Source organism: Stenella coeruleoalba, assembly GCF_951394435.1.
Source record: "Stenella coeruleoalba genome assembly, chromosome: 9".
In the NCBI taxonomy this organism is placed as follows: Eukaryota; Metazoa; Chordata; class Mammalia; order Artiodactyla; family Delphinidae; genus Stenella; species Stenella coeruleoalba.
In genome coordinates, this window is record NC_137155.1 from 32,714,229 (window position 1) to 32,732,712 (window position 18,484).

The 18,484-nt window shown below is 36.5% G+C and overlaps 1 protein-coding gene across 1 annotated transcript in view; it reads left to right on the forward strand.

The window, feature by feature from the left end:
* MACC1 (MET transcriptional regulator MACC1) overlaps positions 1-18,484 on the forward strand; it is a 439,721-nt gene that overhangs the window by 30,918 nt on the left and 390,319 nt on the right. Inside the window, 1 exon segment of the mRNA XM_079932437.1 lies at positions 7,466-7,623. The gene's annotated coding sequence lies outside the window, so the exon portion shown is untranslated.

Below are 18,484 nucleotides of genomic sequence, written 5' to 3' on the forward strand. Positions count from 1 at the left end.
GTGCTATGCGGCTGCTTCCCACTAGCTATCTATTTTATGGTTGGTAGTGTATATATGTCCATGCCACTCTCTCACTTTGTCACAGCTTACCCTTTCCCCTCCCTGTGTCCTCAAGTCCATTCTCTAGTAGGTCTGTGTCTTTATTCCCATCTTGCCCCTAGGTTCTTCATGACATTTTTTTTTTCTTAGATTCCATATATATGTGTTAGCATATGGTATTTGTATTTCTCTTTCTGACTTCACTCTGTATGACAGACTCTAGGTCCATCCACCTCACTAAAAATAACTCAATTTTGTTTCTTTTTATGGCTGAGTAATATTCCATTGTATATTTGTGCCACATCTTCTTTATCCATTCATCTGTTGATGGACACTTAGGTTGTTTCCATGTCCTGGCTGTTGTAAATAGAGCTGCAGTGAACATTGTGGTGCATGACTCTTTTTGAATCATGGTTTTCTCAGGGTATATGCCCAGTAGTGGGATTGCTGGGTCATATGGTAGTTCTATTTGTAGTTTTTAAATGAACCTCCATACTGTTCTCCATAGAAGCTGTACTAATTCACATTCCCACCGGCAGTGCAAGAGTGTTCCCTTTTCTCCACACGCTCTCCAGCATTTATTGTTCCTAGATTTTTTGATGATGGCCATTCTGACTGGTGTGAGATGATATCTCATTGTAGTTTTGATTTGCATTTCTCTAATGATTAATGATGTTGAGCATCCTTTCATGTGTTTGTTGGCAATCTGTATATCTTCTTTGGAGAAATGTCTATTTAGGTCTTCTGCCCATTTTTGGATTGGGTTGTTCGTTTTTCTGATATTGAGCTGCATGAGCTGCTTGTAAATTTTGGAGATTAATCCTTTGTCAGTTACTTCATTTGCAAATATTTTCTCCCATTCTGAGTGTTGTCTTTTGGTCTTGTTTATGGTTTCGTTTGCTGTGCAAAAGATTTTAAGTTTCATTAGGTCCTATTTGTTTATTTTTGCTTTTATTTCCATTTCTCTAGGAGGTGGGTCAAAAAGGATCTTGCTGTGATTTATGTCATAGAGTGTTCTGCCTATGTTTTCCTCTAAGAGTTTGATAGTTTCTAGCCTTACATTTAGGTCTTTAATCCATTTTGAGCTTACTTTTGTGTATGGTGTTAGGGAGTGATCTAATCTCATACTTTTACATGTACCTATCCAGTTTCCCCAGCACCACTTATTGAAGAGGCTGTCCTTTCTCCACTGTACATTCATGCCTCCTTTATCAAAGGTAAGGTGACCATACGTGCGTGGGTTTATCTCTGGGCTTTCTATCCTGTTCCATTGACCTATATTTCTGTTTTTGTGTCAGTACCATACTGTCTTGATTACTGTAGCTTGGAAGTATAGTCTGAAGTCAGGGAGCCTGATTCCTCCAGCTCCATTTTTCTTTCTCAAGATTGCTTTGGCTATTCAGGGTCTTTTGTGTTTCCATACAAATTGTGAAATTTTTTGTTCTACTTCTGTGAAAAATGCCAGTGGTAGTTTGATAGGGATTGCATTGAATCTGTAGATTGCTTTGGGTAGTAGAGTCATTTTCAGAATATTGGATTCTTCCAATCCAAGAACATGATATATCTCTCCATCTATTTGTATCATCTTTAATTTCTTTCATCAGTGTCTTATAATTTTCTGCATACAGGTCTTTTGTCTCCTTAGGTAGGTTTATTCTAGATATTTTATTCTTTTTGTTGCAATGATAAATGGGAGTGTTTTCTTGATTTCACCTTCTGATTTTTCATCATTAGTGTTTAGGAATGCCAGAGATTTCTGTGCATTAATTTTGTATCCTGCCACTTTACCAAATTCATTGATTAGCTCTAGTAGTTTTCTGGTAGCATCTTATAGGGTTCTCTATGTATAGTATCATGTCATCTGCAAACAGTGACAGCTTTACTTCTTCTTTTCCGATTTGGATTCCTTTTATTTCCTTTTCTTCTCTGATTGCTTGGCTAAAACTTCCAAAACTATGTTGAATAAGAGTGATGAGAGTGGGCAACCATCTCTTGTTCCTGATCTTAGTAGAAATGCTTTCAGTTTTTCACCATTGAGGACGATGTTGGCTGTGGGTTTGTCATAATGGCCTTTATTATGTTGAGGAAAGTTTCCTCTATGCCTACTTTCTGGAGGGTTTTTATCATAAATGGGTGTTGAATTTTGTCGAAAGCTTTCTCTGCATCTATTGAGATGACCATATGGTTTTTCTCCTTCAATTTGTTAATATGGTGTATCGCAGTGATTGATTTGCGTATATTGAAGAATCTTTGCATTCCTGGAATAAACCCCACTTGATCATTGTGTATGATCCTCTTAATGTTCTGTTGGATTCTGTTTGCTAGTATTTTGTTGAGGAGTTTTGCATCTATGATCATCAGTGATACTGGCCTGTAATTTTCTTTCTTTGTGACATCCTTGTCTGGTTTTGGTATCAGGGTGATGGTGGCCTCGTAGAATGAGTTTGGGAGTGTTCCTCCCTCTGCTATATTTTGGAAGAGTTTGAGAAGGATAGGTGTTAGCTCTTCTCTAAATGTTTGAAAGAATTTGTCGGTGAAGCCATCTGGTCCTGGGCTTTTGTTTGTTGGAAGACTTTTAATCACAGTTTCAATTTCAGTGCTTGTGACTTGTCTGTTCATATTTTCTATTTCTTCCTGATTCAGTCTTGGCACATTGTGCATTTCTAAGAATTTGTCCATTTCTTCCAGGTTGTCCATTTTATTGGCATAGAGTTGCTTGTAGTAATCTCTCATGATCTTTTGTTTTTCTGCAGTGTCAGTTGTTACTTCTTCTTTTTCATTTCTAATTCTATTGATTTGAGTCTTCTCCCTTCTTTTCTTGATGAGTCTGGCTAATGGTTTATCAATTTTGTTTGTCTTCTCAAACAACCAGCTTTTATTTTTGTTGATCTTTGCTATCATTTCCTTCATTTCTTTTTCATTTATTTCTGATCTGATCTTTATGATTTCTTTCCTTCTGCTAACTTTGGGTTATTTTTGTTCCTCGTTCCTTTATTGCCTTAGATGCAAGGTTAGGTTGTTTATTCGAGATGTTTCCTGTTTCTTAATGTAGGATTGTATTGCTATAAACTTCCCTCTTAGAACTGCTTTTGCTGCATCCCACAGGTTTTGGGTCTTCGTGTCTCCATTGTCATTTGTTTCTAGATATTTTTTGATTTCCTCTTTGATTTCTTCAGTGATCACTTCTTTATTAAGTAGTGTATTGTTTTGCCTCCGTGTGTTTGTATTTTTTACAGATGTTTTCCTGTAATTGATATCTAGTCTCACAGTGTTGTGGTTGGAAAAGATACTTGATACAATTTCAGTTTTCTTAAATTTACCAAGGCTTGATTTGTGACCCAAGATATGATCTATCCTGGAGAATGTTCCATGAGCACTTGAGAAAAATGTGTATTCTGTTGTTTTTGGATGGAATGTCCTATAAATATCAATTAAGTCCATCTTGTTAAATGTATCATTTAAAGCTTGTGTTTCCTTATTTATTTTCATTTTGGATGATCCCTCCATTGGTGAAAGTGGGGTGTTAAAGTCCCCTACTATGAATGTGTTACTGTTGATTTCCCCTTTTATGGCTGTTAGTATTTGCCTTATGTATTGAGGTGCTCCTATGTTGGGTGCATAAATATTTACAATTGTTTTATCTTCTTCTTGGATCGATCCCTTGATCATTATGTAGTGTCCTTCTTTGTCTCTTGTAATAGTCTTTATTTTAAAGTCTATTTTGTCTGATATGAGAATTGCTACTCCAGCTTTCTTTTGATTTCCATTTGCATGGAATATCTTTTTCCATCCCCTCACTTTCAGTCTGTATGTGTCTCTCGGTCTGAAGTGGGTCTCTTGTAGACAGCATATATACATGTCTTGTTTTTGTATCCTTCAGCCAGTCAGTGTCTTTTGGTGGGAGCATTTAATCCATTTACATATAAAGTAATTATCGATGTGTATGTTCCTATTCCCATTTTCTTAAATGTTTTGGGTTTGTTATTGTAGGTCTTTTCCTTCTTGTGTTTCTTGCCTAGAGAAGATCCTTTAGCATTTGTTGTAAAGCTGGTTTGGTGGTGCTGAAATCTCTCAGCTTTTGATTGTCTGTAAAGGTTTTTTAATTTCTCCATCAAATCAGAATGAGATCTTTGCTGGGTAGAGTAATCTTGGTTGTAGGCTTTTCTCCTTCATCACTTTAAATATGTTCTGCCAGTCCCTTCTGGCTTGCAGAGTTTCTGCTGAAAGATCAGCTGTTAACCTTATGGGGATTCCCTCGTGTGTTATTTGTTGTTTTTCCCTTGCTGCTTTTAATATGTTTTCTTTGTATTTACTTTTTGACAATTTGATTAATATTTGTCTTGGCATGTTTCTCCTTGGATTTATCCTTTATGGGACTCTCTGTGCTTCCTGGACTTGATTAACTATTTCCTTTCCCATATTAGGGAAGTTTTCAACTATAATCTCTTCAAATATTTTCTCAGTCCCTTTCTTTTTGTATTCTTCTCCAGAACCCCTAAAAGTCGAGTGTTGGTGCGTTTAATGTTGTCCCAGACGTCTCTGAGACTGTCCTCAGTTCTTTTCATTCTTTTTTCTTTATTCTGCTCTACAGTAGTTATTTCCACTATTTTATCTTCCAAGTCACTTATCCGTTCTTCTGCCTCAGTTATTCTGCTATTGATCCCTTCTAGAGTAGTTTTAGTTTCATTTATTGTATTGTTCATTGTTGCTTGTTTCATCTTTAGTTCTTCTATGTCCTGTTAAATGTTTCTTGCATTTTCTCCTTTCTATTTCCAAGATTTTGGATCATCTTTACTATCATTATTCTGAATTCTTTTTCAGGTAGACTGCCTATTTCCTCTTCATTTGTTAGGTCTGGTGGGTTTTTATCTTGCTCCTTCATTTGCTGTGTGTTTTTCTGTCTTCTCAGTTTGCTTATCTTACTGTGTTTGGGGTTTCCTTTTTGCAGGCTGCAGGTTCTTAGTTCCCGTTGTTTTTGGTGTCTGCCCCCAGTGGCTAAGTTTGGTTCAGTGGGTTGTGTCGGCTTCCTGGTGGAGGGGACTAGTGCGTGTGTTCTGGTGGATGAGGCTGGATCTTGTCTTTCTGGTGAGCAGGTCCACGTCTGGTGGTGTGTTTTGGGGTGTCTGTGGACTTATTATGATTTTAGGCAGCCTCTCTGCTAATGAGTGGGGTTCTGTTCCTGTCTTGCTAGTTGTCTGTCATAGGGTGTCCATCACTGTAGCTTGGTGATCATTAAGTGAAGCTGGGTCTTGGTGTTGAGATGGAGATGTCTGGGAGGTTTTTGCCGTTTGATATTTGTGGAGCTGGGAGTTGTCTTGTGGACCAGTGTCCTGAAGTTGGCTCTCCCACCTCAGAAGCACAGCACTGACTCCTGGCTGCAGCATCAAGAGTCTTTCATCCACACGGCTGAGAATAAAAGGGAGAAAAAGTAGAAAGAAAGAAATAGGATATAAGAAAATAATATAAAGTAATATAAAATAAAGTTATTAAAATAAAAAATAATTATTAAGAAAAAAATTTTTTTAAAGTAAAAACAAAAACGGACAGATAGAACCCTAGGACAAATGGTGAAAGCAAAGCTATGCAGACAAAGTCTCACACAGAAGCATACACATACATACTCACAAAAAGAGGAAAAGGGGAAAAAATAATAAAACTTGCTCTCAAAGTCCACCTCCTCAATTTGGGATGATACGTTGTCTATTCAGGTATTCCACAGATGCAGGGTACTTCAAGTTGATTGTGGAGACTTCATCTGCTGTTCCTGAGGCTGCTGGGAGAGATTTCCCTTTCTCTTCTTTTTCTCACAGCTCCAGGGGCTTAGCTTTGAATTTGGCCCTGCCTCTGCGTGTAGTTTGTGGGAGGCGTCTGTTCTTCGCTCAGACAGGTCGGGGTTAAAGGAGCCGCTGATTCGGGGGCTCTGGCTTACTCAGGCCGGGGGGAGGGAGGGGTACTATGCGGGGCAAGCCTGCGGCGGCAGAGGCCAGCGTGACGTTACACCAGCCTGAGGCACACCGTGCGTTCTCCCGGGGAAGTTGTCCCTGGATCCTGGGACCCTGGCAGTGGCGGGCTGCACAGGCTCCCCAGGCTCCCCGGAAGGGAGGTGTGGATAGTGACCTGTGCTCGCACACAGGCTTCTTGGTGGCGGCAGCAGCAGACTTAGCGTCTCAAGCCCGTCTCTGGGGTCCGTGCTGTTAACCGCAGCTCGCGCAGGTCTGGAGCTCCTTTAAGCAGCGCTCTTAATCCCTTCTCCTTGCGTACCAGGATACAAAGAGGGAAGAAAACGTTTCTTGCGTCTTCGGCAGCTCCAGAGTTTTCCCCGGCCTCCCTACCGGCTAGCCGTGGTGCGCTAACCCCTTCAGTCTGTGTTCACGCTGCCAGTCCTCTTCCTAATCTCTGACTAAAGCCCGAGCCTCAGCTTCCAGCCCCGCCTGTCCCGGCCGGTGAGCAGGCAAGCCTCTCGGGCTAGTGAGTGCCGGTCGGCACCGATCCTCTGTGTGGGAATCTCTCCGCTTTGCCCTTTGCGCCCCTGTTGCTGTGCTCTCCTCTGCGGCTTTGAAGCTTCCCCCCTCCGCCACCCGCAGTCTCCGCCGCGAAGGGGCTTCCTGGTGTGTGGAAACCTTTCCTGCTTCACAGCTCCCTCTCACTGGTGCAGGTCCCGTCCCTATTCTTTTGTCTCTGTTTATTTTTTTTTCTTTTGCCCTACCCAGGTACTTGGGGAGTTAGTTGCCTTTTGGGAGGTCTGAGGTCTTCTGCCAGCGTTCAGTAGGTGTTCTGTAGGAGTTGTTCCACGTGTAGATGTATTTCTGATGTATCTGTGGGGTGGAAGGTGATCTCTGTGTCTTACTCTTCTGCCATCTTCCCCCGCCCGGTCCATTGTATTTTAAAGAAGATAGAATGTCCAATTTATTTGTAAAGTCTGCTTGTTGAGTTGATGTTGCCAAATAATTGGTGAAATTTGAATATGGATTGTGAATTAGATAACAGCATCAATGTTAATTTCCTAAAATTGTTCATTGTACTAGAGCTTTGTAAGAAATGTCCTTTTCTCAAGAGATACACACTGAAGTATTAAAGGGGTAATGAAGTACAATGTATAAGATTTTCTCTCAGTTGGTTCTGGAAATTTTTTTACGTGTACATGCACATACAAATAAATAGAGAGTGAGAGAGAGAGATTATGCAAATATGGCCAAAAATTAACAATTGGTGAATCTGAGTGAAGGGTACAAGAGTCCTTTGTATAATTCTTGCAACATTTCTGTAAGTTTGAAATTATTTCAGAACAAGAGAGAGAACATGCCTTCAAATTAAGACTTAAGCAAAAGCAAATATATATTTCTGGCCACCATGTGTATTTTATTAATCCATGTATTTTATTTTTGCATTTTTAAAACAATGAGAAAGCATATCTATGACTTTTTAGGACATCTGGAAGCAAGGAAGGGCGAGAGACTTCCATTATGGCTGTGGAGACTGATAGTAGTAGCTACCGGAATTGGATTCTCTGAATGCTTCCTTCCTGTCAGACTGAAAACAAGTACCCCTGGAGAGCTGCCTCTTCAACTCTGCACTGGGGGGAAGGTAGGGGTTTTACTTTTTCTAGTTTCTTCCTTCTAGTAAGAAATCAGTTATGTGAATGTGCTAATCAAATTCATTCATACACAATAATAATTTAAAGGAATAAATAAGTGGAACACCTTAAACATGCTATACTCTTCTGAGTAATCAAAAATCTTGATTTTTTTCTAATAAAATATAAAAGTATTGCATTAAATTAGAATTTTGCATGTAATGCTATCAAACACTTTTAGTTGGTTATACATCAATTATTTGAATTCAAAGATAAGATTAACTGTGATTATCTCAGTTTTTCCTAGCCTTTATTGCATGTGATTTTATGCTTTTCAATACAATTAATTTCTTACATGCTTGAATGAATATATTTAATTGTTATGCCTTTGCAAGACTTTCAAAAATTAGGAAAAACATTCCCACCAGACTGTAGGTCGGAAAATAGGACTGTTGTGTTGTAAGCTTGTATAAATTAAGCCAGGTAAAGTCAGGGTTAGTAATCAGTGTTAGACAAATTGGCTAAAATGACATGCAGAGGACTGAAATAACTTCTACAAAGTAAACAAATCTCTACTTGAGTTTACCCTGTAATCTATGGCTTCAAGCCGTAGAATTCTTTATAAGGCTTACAAGGTCTCTTAATTATAGTGAGTTTATAATTAGATGTTATATAGTCATCCTTGGTTATTCCCTGCATTTGTTTATTCTAAACTGCAATTTAAAGGACCCAATGTTTTTTCTGATTGAGAGCGCCAGAATCCAAGCTGCTTTCTAATTTGCAATGACAATATTTTGAGCTTTAATAATATTGTGATTTTATACAATTTACATATTGTAATTTAATAATGTGATATTTTGGTTGTTATGATATCTTACATGTTATGTTTTTAGCAATATGGTTCTGAGTGTTTCCCCATTTATAGAATACATTAAAAAAAGAATCACTTTGAATATTGATTCATTCGTAAAATCAAAGTATGATACACACATATTACTGGTACTCTCAACTCGTGTTGCAAGAAACCTTGTTAAGTCCTACTTTGTGTGCTAAGAAAAGTGTTGATTCCTCATATCTGTCTGGATGCAGGTCTTCAGGGTTCAGTCTTGCCCATATCTCTGTGATTGTTTCCTTATCCTTGGCCACCCCGAATCTTCTTCTGAATGTTGAAACCTAAAGTTCCTATTCTGTGCCCTCCTGTGTCCTCTGAGTAGCCATTGTATGTAACTCTGTTTCTCCTCACTCTTCTTATTTCATTGTTCTTTTTAAATGGGGTTTTCATCTTTACCTCTGTAAGCGAAGCCACAACCTACTCTGGATATATTTTCTATTATTGCTCCATAATGGCAGGTCATGCAGAATTAGGAATTACATAAACAAATTATATAATGAAAAAGAAAAATTAAGAAAAGTTTCCATGGTGCCTTAGGCCAATATCAATGAAGCCATGAATATTTTTTCTTTTATCTGCCTCTTCAGCCTCTTCCTGGCTAATAATCTTTATAGCATTCCCATATTTAATATTTTGAGCAATGCTGTAGTCAGAATCAATGCCAAACTGGGACCTTACACAGTGGCCATTTACCTCTTAATGTCAGCTTTTTTTAAGAATTAAAAAAAAGAGGCCCATTTTATTTAAATAATTATTAAACACAAGCAGTGTTAGCTGAGCCAGGTAGCTGTTGCTATTTGTGGTGGACTTTTGTATCTTGTTTAAAATTCAAATCTGTGTGTGTGTGTGTGGTTTTACAGTTTAATACATATGTATTATGTAACTTATAAATACCATATATTTCTCGAATTAGGTTCTCTTTCATTTCCTGCTTGCTGAACTATTTAAGGAGACTTGGGCATTGTTCATCTTTACTTCCTTGTAAACACCTCTGCCACCTAGTGGACTGTATGAAATTAGTCAGGTTGGCTCAGCAGGTGTGTGATTAAGCACAGATGCTCAAATGTCAAGTATAATTGGAGATGGCTGTAAATCCTGGATTTATATGTTAACCTATACTAAGATAAATTGAGTAGCCAGCCTGTACTAGGTGAAATATATTGTACCCTGAGATCTCCACACAGAAAGAAAAGTGGCCTCTGCACTTTAAGTAGCTGTTTGGGGTAGCTCTACTGAAATGAGCTGTGAAGGAGGTCTCATAAGAAGTATAAGGAAAGACCCTTAGGACGAGGAGTCAAATGCTTGAAGAAGAAGCTCTGACCCTTGGGCATTGCCAGTGGGGGATAATGGGACTCTATGGAAAGCTGGGAATTTTTTTTATTAAAAATTTTTTTTATTGGAGTATAGTTGATTTACAGTGTTGTTTTAGTTTCTGTTGTACAGCAAGGTGAATCAGTTATACATATACATATATCCACTCTTTTTTAGATTCTTTTCCCATATAGCCCATTACAGAGTATTGATAGAGTTCCCTGTGCTATAATCGTAGGTCCTTATTAGTTATCTTTTTTTTTTTTTTTTTTTTTTTGTGATATGTATGCGGGCCTCTCACTGTTGTGGCCTCTCCTGTTGCGGAGCACAGGCTCCGGACGTGCAGGCTCAGCGGCCATGGCTCATGGGCCTAGCTGCTCCGCAGTATGTGGGATCTTCCTGGACCAGGGCACGAACCCGTGCCCCGTGCATTGGCAGGCAGACTCTCAACCACTGCGCCACCAGGGAAGCCCTAGTTATCTATTTTATATATAGTAGTATGTATATGTCAAACCAAATCTCCCAATTTATCCCTCCCCCTTCCCCCCCAGTAACCGTTAAGTTTGTTTTCCACATCTGTGACTCTATTTCTCTTTTGTAAATAAGTTCATTTGTACCATTTTTTTAGATTCCACATACAAGTGATATCATGTGATATTTGTCTTTCTCTGACTTACTTCACTTAGTATGATAATCTCTAGGTCTCCATCCATGTTGCTGCAAATGGCATTATTTTGTTCTTTTTTATGGCTGAGTAATATTCCATTGTATATGTGTACCACATCATCTTTATCCATTCCTCTGTCGATGGACATTTAGGTTGCTTCCATGTCCTGGCTATTGTACATAGTGCTGCAATGAACATTGGGGTGCATGTATCTTATAAGATATTGAGGAAAGAAATCAAAGGTGACACAAAAAGGTGGAAAGCATTATCTTGGATTGGAAGAATCAGTATTGTCAAAATGACTGTATTACCTAAAGCAATCTACAGATTCAATGCAGTCTCTACCAAATTGCCAATAGCATGTTTAACAGAATTGGAACAAAAAAAATTACAATTCGTATGGAAACACAAAAGACCCTGAATAGCCAAAGCAATCTTGAGAAAGAAAAATGGAGCTGGAGGAATCAGGCTCCCTGACTTCAGACTATACTTCCAAGCTACAGTAATCAAGACAGTATGGTACTGGCACAAAAACAGAAACATAGATCAATGAAACAGGTTAGAAAGTCCAGAGAAAAACCCATGCACCTCTGGTCACTTAATCCATGACAAAGTAGGCAAGAATATATGATGGAGAAAAGCCAGTCTCTTCAATAAGTGGTGCTAGGAAAACTGGACAGCTACATGTAAAAGAATGAAATTAGAACATTTCGTAACACCATACACAAAAATAAACTCAAAATGGATTAAAGATCTAAATGTAAGGCTGGATACTCTAAAACTCCTAGAGTAATGAAAGTAAAAACAAAAATAAACAAATGGGACCTAATGAAACTTAAAAGCTTTTGCACAGCAAAGGAAACTATAAAGAAGTCGAAAAGACAACCCTCAGAATGAGAGAAAATATTTGCAAATGAAGCAACTGGCAAAGGATTAATCTCCAAAATATACAAACAGCTCATGCATCTCAATATCAAAAAAACAAACCAATCAAAAAATGGGCAGGAGATCTAAATAGACACTTCTCCAAAGAAGACATAACAGATGGCCAATAGGCACATGAAAAAATGATTAACATCACTAATTATTAGAGAAATGCATATCAAAACTACAATGGGGTATCACCTCACACCAGTCAGAATGGCCATCATCAAAAAATCTACAAAGTAAATGCTGGAGAGGGTGTGGAGAAAAGGGAACCCTCCTGCACTGTTGGTGGGAGTGTAAACTGGTACAGCCACTATGGAGAACAGTATGGAGGTTCCTTAAAAAACTAAGAATAGAGCTACCATATGATCCTGCAATCCCACTTTTGAGCATATATCCGTAGAAGACCATAATTCATGTATTTATTTTAAAGTTGCCTTTCCTAATATAATTTCAGGAAAATTAGGGCTTGCCTAGAATTCTGTTAAAATCTGAGGGAGAAGGAAACCCTTTAATGTGGAAGATGGAACTGGGCAGGAAACAATTGTTCTATCTCTTGGGTTTCAGCTTCTGGCCCTTTGATCACTGGGATGACCTGTGTAACATTCTCAGGTTCCCTGGATTCCAACCTTGCTCTGGTTCTCTAGTTCTTAACTTGCTTTTGGCCTTTGTTCAGGTTTCCTCCTTGATTCATAACTTGGCTCTTCTAGTGATTTGTCTCAGTTAGACACACCTGAACATTCTGACAGAGTTTGGAAGCAGAAATGTCAATAGAGAAGTAGTCTACTTATCTTTAAAAAGATACTTGCCACTATTTATATAGGTTTTATTTTTAATTATTATATACTTTATTATCATATAGATAATGTATACATTGCTAGAAATCTTAGAAAATACATTTAATTTCAATGCAAATAAACTACTGTAAGTTTATATCACATTGAGAAAAACACTGGTGAAGAGAACTAAAAACCATTTTTCTGGTGCATAAGTACCATTTTTTAAATTTTATTTTTATTTTATTTTTTTAAAAAATATTTTTATTTATGTATTTATTTGGCTGTGCCGGGTCTTAGTTGCGGCATGCGAACTCTTAGTTGCAGCATGTGGGATCTACTTCCCTGACCAGAGATCGAACCCAGAGCCCCCTGCATTGGGAGCGTGGAGTCTAGCCACTGGACCACCAGGGAAGTCCCATAAGTACCATTTTTTAAACAAGAATAGGATCAGCTTATTATTTTTTTTTTCACTTAATGTCATATGCCAGTTTCCCCACGTCATTATATTTTCCTACAATATAAGTCTTCAATGGCTGCAGAATAATGTACTGTGAATGTATGTCATTCATCAGTTCCTTACTTTGGACAAATATAGATTTTAAATATTTTTTTCTATTTTAATAATATTGAGTGAACATCTTTGGTAGACACATGATATTTCTATAAGATATATTTCTAAAATTAAGTATTTTTGAGATATGCATTCAGAGGTGAACACGTAGGATTAATAATATTTCCAAAGTGTAGCTATTTTCATATTTAAGAGTAAACTTAGGGATTTTGAATTTTTTGTGAGAAAGACCACTCTGTTTTGACAAACTTTGATTATAATCAGAATGAGCAGAAAACTTATTATATGGTTTCTTTTTCCTATTTACATGCAAGTCATGGTTCTGATTTTTATTGCTTTATGCCTTCTTCTTTGCTTTGGTCTTTGTTTACTTTTGGATTTTTGCCTGTGGTCCAAAAAATAAAAATTCTTGAGGCAGAATCTTTTCCTTTGCCAAAATCTGGTGCAAAATTGATGATATATGAAACAATACAGCATGTGAAATATCATGTCATTTTTATATGGAAAATGTCCCTAGTTTGTTTCATTTGATCATTTTCCTGTAAAAAGTTTACTAAAAGCTTCTCAAGCATATCTGGAATTGAAACAAAAACAGAAACCTCAGCATGCAGAGTAAATGTATAGACTTCTTCAACTCTCCCATAAAGGTATGCGGTGTAAAACAAGGTTACAGTTAAAATTATTCCATAGCAAATGTACTGTGCCAGCTCTTGGTGCTAACTCATAAATATTTCCATCCACATACAGTTTCCAAAGCACAGTTTTCCAGTTGCAATTAAACTTCAAGCTGTTGCATATTTTGCAGCTTCAGTAATTTTGCCTGTACACAATTAAAATTTTGAAAATTGTATCTTTAATTTATTATAGTTATAATACTTCTTACAGAAATATGGTTTTAAATCCTAGGTATCATGGTACAGTAGGCTATATTCCATATCTCAAGACCTCCACGTTAATGAAGTGGTAGGTATGCTGTATTCTTCTGTAGGTAAACTCATAGGGGAGAGTTTCAGACACAGTGATTGTAGTAACAAACACTAATAAATTCATTAAAACCAAAGATTAATGTGATGACCTCAACCTTAAAACAGCAGAAGCTCAAACTTTTGGTTCTAAAGAAATGCATACATTTTGACTTCCTAAGTTTCCTGTGGCAACTAAGTTTTTATGATTCTAGTCGTCAAACAACTAGACATTGTGTGAAAATGCTCTGCCTGTCTTCTTTTGTAGTTGTAATTGGTCTTTATTGTTATTTAGTTTATTTTTAACTATCCGTAGTATGTTAACAGTTCTTATTTGTTGAGTGCCCACTATGTTCCAGCATTGGTCATAGATGCTTGCTTAATTTAATCCTCACAATAACTGAGCAAATTAATGTTATTTCTGTATTACACATAAGAAAATGGAGGGTCAGAGAAACTGAGTCGCATTGCCAACGGCACACAACTAGAAGCAGCAGAACCAGGGTTCAGACTTAGTTCTGGATGAAATAAGAGAGTAGGTTATTGTCTGAAAGAAATAAGCTACAAAATAAAGTACTAGTAAAGATAATTTGATCTCATTTTTGTTTCCAAATATTTATTTTTTTTCTATAGGAGAACTATAAGTGAAAGATGGCAAAACGAATCCTAAATATATATCAAACCTACACTGAGGCTAATTTTCTTATATTTTTCTGTTGATGCTGGTGAAATCTAAATTTGGAAACAAGAATTACAGCTATAAAGTTAACTGAAAGGTTAAAAAACCTTTCTGGCTATGCCAGTAGTCATTTCAAACAAGTATTTCATATTCCTTCAATAATGTTTTAATGACTATATCATTCTATTCTTTCTTAAAGTTTACTATCATTTGCTTTCCATTAGAAAATCATTTTAAATTAAGAGCTGCTTTAAGATGAAAAGTCCAGAGACTGTGAGAAGTTAATAAATGAGAGAATATTCTTTTGTATTTCACCAACCTGAACCTGAACCTATATCAAGGGTGTATATACATGAAGATTAAAGTATAAACTACCCAACCTTTTACATTTCTTTGCTGTCCTCTTCCATAGCACAGCTGTTATGCAGTGTAGAGAATATACTCTTTTAGCCTCTTCCAAGGCACTTATGTCTCATGAAGTGTGTCCGGTAATAGAAGGTAACTTACATCTATTTGAAGACAGAGTGACAGCTGGTCAGGCCATGATGACTGAAGCTATCTGCCAGCCACATTCACAAGGAACCAGAAAAGCAGTAAGTCTCTATGACAAAGCTCAGGTGAATTCCTACTGCTTGGAACATAGTACCTTATACATTGTTTTTTTAAGTTTTGAATTTCTATCATGATTTTTTTTGCAAATAAATGTCATTATTGCCCACAGAAGGCTCAAAATGTCAAAACGAACTGGTACCAGTGGAAAATTCAACTAGTGACAAGTAGAAGATAAATCATCGAGGAAATGAGTAGTAGCTTTGCTTCAATGCATAGGCGTTTAAGAAGACAGACAGCATTTTAGAGCTGTAGCATTTCTAGCAGACAGTATTTTGCTCTTAGTCATATTGTGGAGGAGAAAGAAAACAAGATTTGGAGTGCGAAGATCTGAGCTTTAAAAGGGTGGAATGAACGACAGGGTGCAAATGTTTTCTGAGGGCTTTGTTGAGTAGTAGGCACTGGGTTAAGGGCTTTAACATTTTATCTTATTAAATCCTCACAACACTGGGGCTCAGTGGGTTTAAGAGATTTGTCATAGGTCAGAGCTAGAAAGCTGCAGAAGTAGAACATAACCATCTGTTAATCCAAACCTGGAGCGCATCTTCTCGCCACTCTTATTATTTAAATATGATTATAATCATATTCAGTTTACCATGGAGAAGGATAAAATCCAATGTTTTTCCTCAGAGTGTCATCTGAACACCACCTGCATCAGAATCATTTGGAAAAAAAAAAATCCCCAGTCCCATTCCAGACCTACAGAGCCAGAATCTTGGAGAAAGGTCTGGGATACGGCAATTATAACAAGTCCCATGTCACACTTTATTATGCACATTAAAATTTGAGAGCTGCTGCTTTAGAAGAGGGTACTGAAGGCTGGAAAAACATAAATTGAAAATGATACTTGCACCATTTCACCTTTTAAAGTTATTCAAAACCGAGTGTAACACACAATTTCCTGAGAACAGGAAGCTATTTGAAAGTAAATCAACAGCCCCAACTCCATAAAGGAAGCCTGAGGGAACACATGGATATTCACTGGTAGGCACAGGCAGCCAAAAGCAAGACAAGGAGTCTGTAGCCCAAGATCAACAGAATTCTTGTGTTTTATTCTGGAGTCTAAAAGACTGTCAAGTGTATATTATATTTTTCACACACTTGGGTATAGACATACTTATTTGGATTTGGTTTTATAACCGACTGATGAGCAAGGAAATGCAAATTAAATCATGGAATGGAGGAAAGATTCTGGACTCTCAAGAGAACTACAGATTAGGGATTGAGTGTTTACTGGGTAGATGACCTAATAAAACTTTTGTAGTCTCAGATTTGATTTCTTTAAAATGAAATAACAACAACAACTAATACCTTGTTATGTTGCCATGAGGATTAGAGATAAATCATGTAAAGTACATGACACAAAGCCTGGTACAAAGAAGATAGTTAATGGTAACATGACATCATTATTAGCAACATTCATTAGAGAGTAAATAGAAGTGAAATGTGCTCATAACATGTATGGTATTTAAGAGCATAAGCTCTAGTGTATATGATGGTAAAGCAATGAATAGACAGATATACCTGACTTTGAGAATTGTCCAGAGGAAACCAGTACATTCTATAAATAATTCTCTCATCATATGTCTTGAAACATTACTGAGAATTTTAATATAGTAACAATATTGTTAACTTTTCTTAGATTTTTATTCCATATAATACTTCATATTTCTGATACATGTATGGAACAAAAATTCTGCCATGTTCCATAGCTACAGTTTGAGCATCTAGCTTTTTTAAAGTTTTGTTCTAAATGTCAGAAGACAATTTAGACTCCAAAAATGTTAGTTTGGTAGCTAAAGTTGTGTCTATCAGATATATACTGGACATATTTTAGCCAATTACTCTTGTTCTAAAAATAACTTTGGAAGTTGTATCCACATAACTTAGAAAAATATTTTAACTTAGTGGTATTCCTAATTATCTGTACTTAAGTATTAGTTCTGTACAACTTTGTATGTAACATACCAGTTTTACCAGGGAAAATACATTTTAAGTTGGTCAATAAAGTATCTGTAGCATTTATGCAATCATTGTGTCAACCGATGCCCCATGAAATAAAAATATTGTTTTGTTTTTGCTTGTTGAAGTTGTGATGTTGTTTCTGGGAGGCCTATTAAAATAGGTGTACTTAAACTTTGACTGATTTAGGTGGGGAAAGGAAAATCTTAGGAAAAGAATTTTATTTATAAAGCCTTGTTTATTCAGGCTCTTCATATCCGAGTATCTTTTTGTTTGGAATAATTGCTGCTGGGAGAGTGATCTCAAAAATCAGGAACTCTCTGACAGTTCTCCCATGGAAATAGATATGGAGAATTATGTATTTATAAGAATAGCTAAAAAAATGTTTGGCTTTGTTAGCTTTTTTACCTGTAGAACCATTCATGTTTCCTATCAGATAGAAATTTATTCTTACTTGTGTTTTGGTACTGATATTTATAAGCCCAGCAGTCCTTGAGAAACTGCAAAGCTCTAATATACTTATCTGTGAAAAATTTTATTGTGTTATAGGTAGTGTTTATAGCCTTATCATATTTCATGTTTCTTAGAAATGGATAAAATATGTGGAAATATTTTTTAAACTTCTATTATGATTTCTCCTTTGACCAAGGAGTTAGTTTCTAAATATATGGGCTCTAACTTTCTTTTTGTTATTAATTTCTAAATTACATTCTAGTCACAGAATGGGATTTTGTGTGACACATTTTTTTCAACTTTGGGGAGCTTTTTTATGGCATTATACATCATTGATATTGTAAATGTTCCATGTGTGCTTGAGAAAAATGTATACTCTAATATTTGGGTCCATTTGTTCAGTATTATTTAGTTAGGTTGTTGAAATTTTCTATAGTAAGCTGATTCTTTATCTGCTTGACTTATCAATAGTTGGAAGAGATATGTTCAAATCTCTCATTATGCTTGTGAAATGGTCTAATTATTCCATTAGTACATTTTTCTGTATTGTTTTTATCAATTTGCCATATTATTAACTATTTTTTGCTCTATTATTAATTTTTTTATTATTAATTTTTAAAATAGCTTTCTAGAAATACAATTCACGTATCATACAGTTCACCCACTTAAAGTATAAAATTCAGTGGTTTTTAGTATATTCACAGATATATGTGACAGTTATCATTGTCAATTTTAGAACATTTTCATCATCTCAAAAAGACACCCCATACCCTTTGCTATCACCTGCCTAGCCCTCATACCCTTCCTTCCTGTCCTAAGGGCTACTAATTTACTTTCTATTTCTATGGGATTCCCTACTCTGAACTTTCATATGAATGAAATCATATAATATGTGGACTTTTACGACTGGCTTCTTTCACTTAGCATAATGTTTTCAAGGTTTATCCATGTTGTAGCATGTACTAGTATTCATTCCTTTTTATGGACAAATAATATTCCATTGACTGAATTTACTACATTTTGGTTATCCATTTGTCCACTGATCAACATCTGGGTTGTT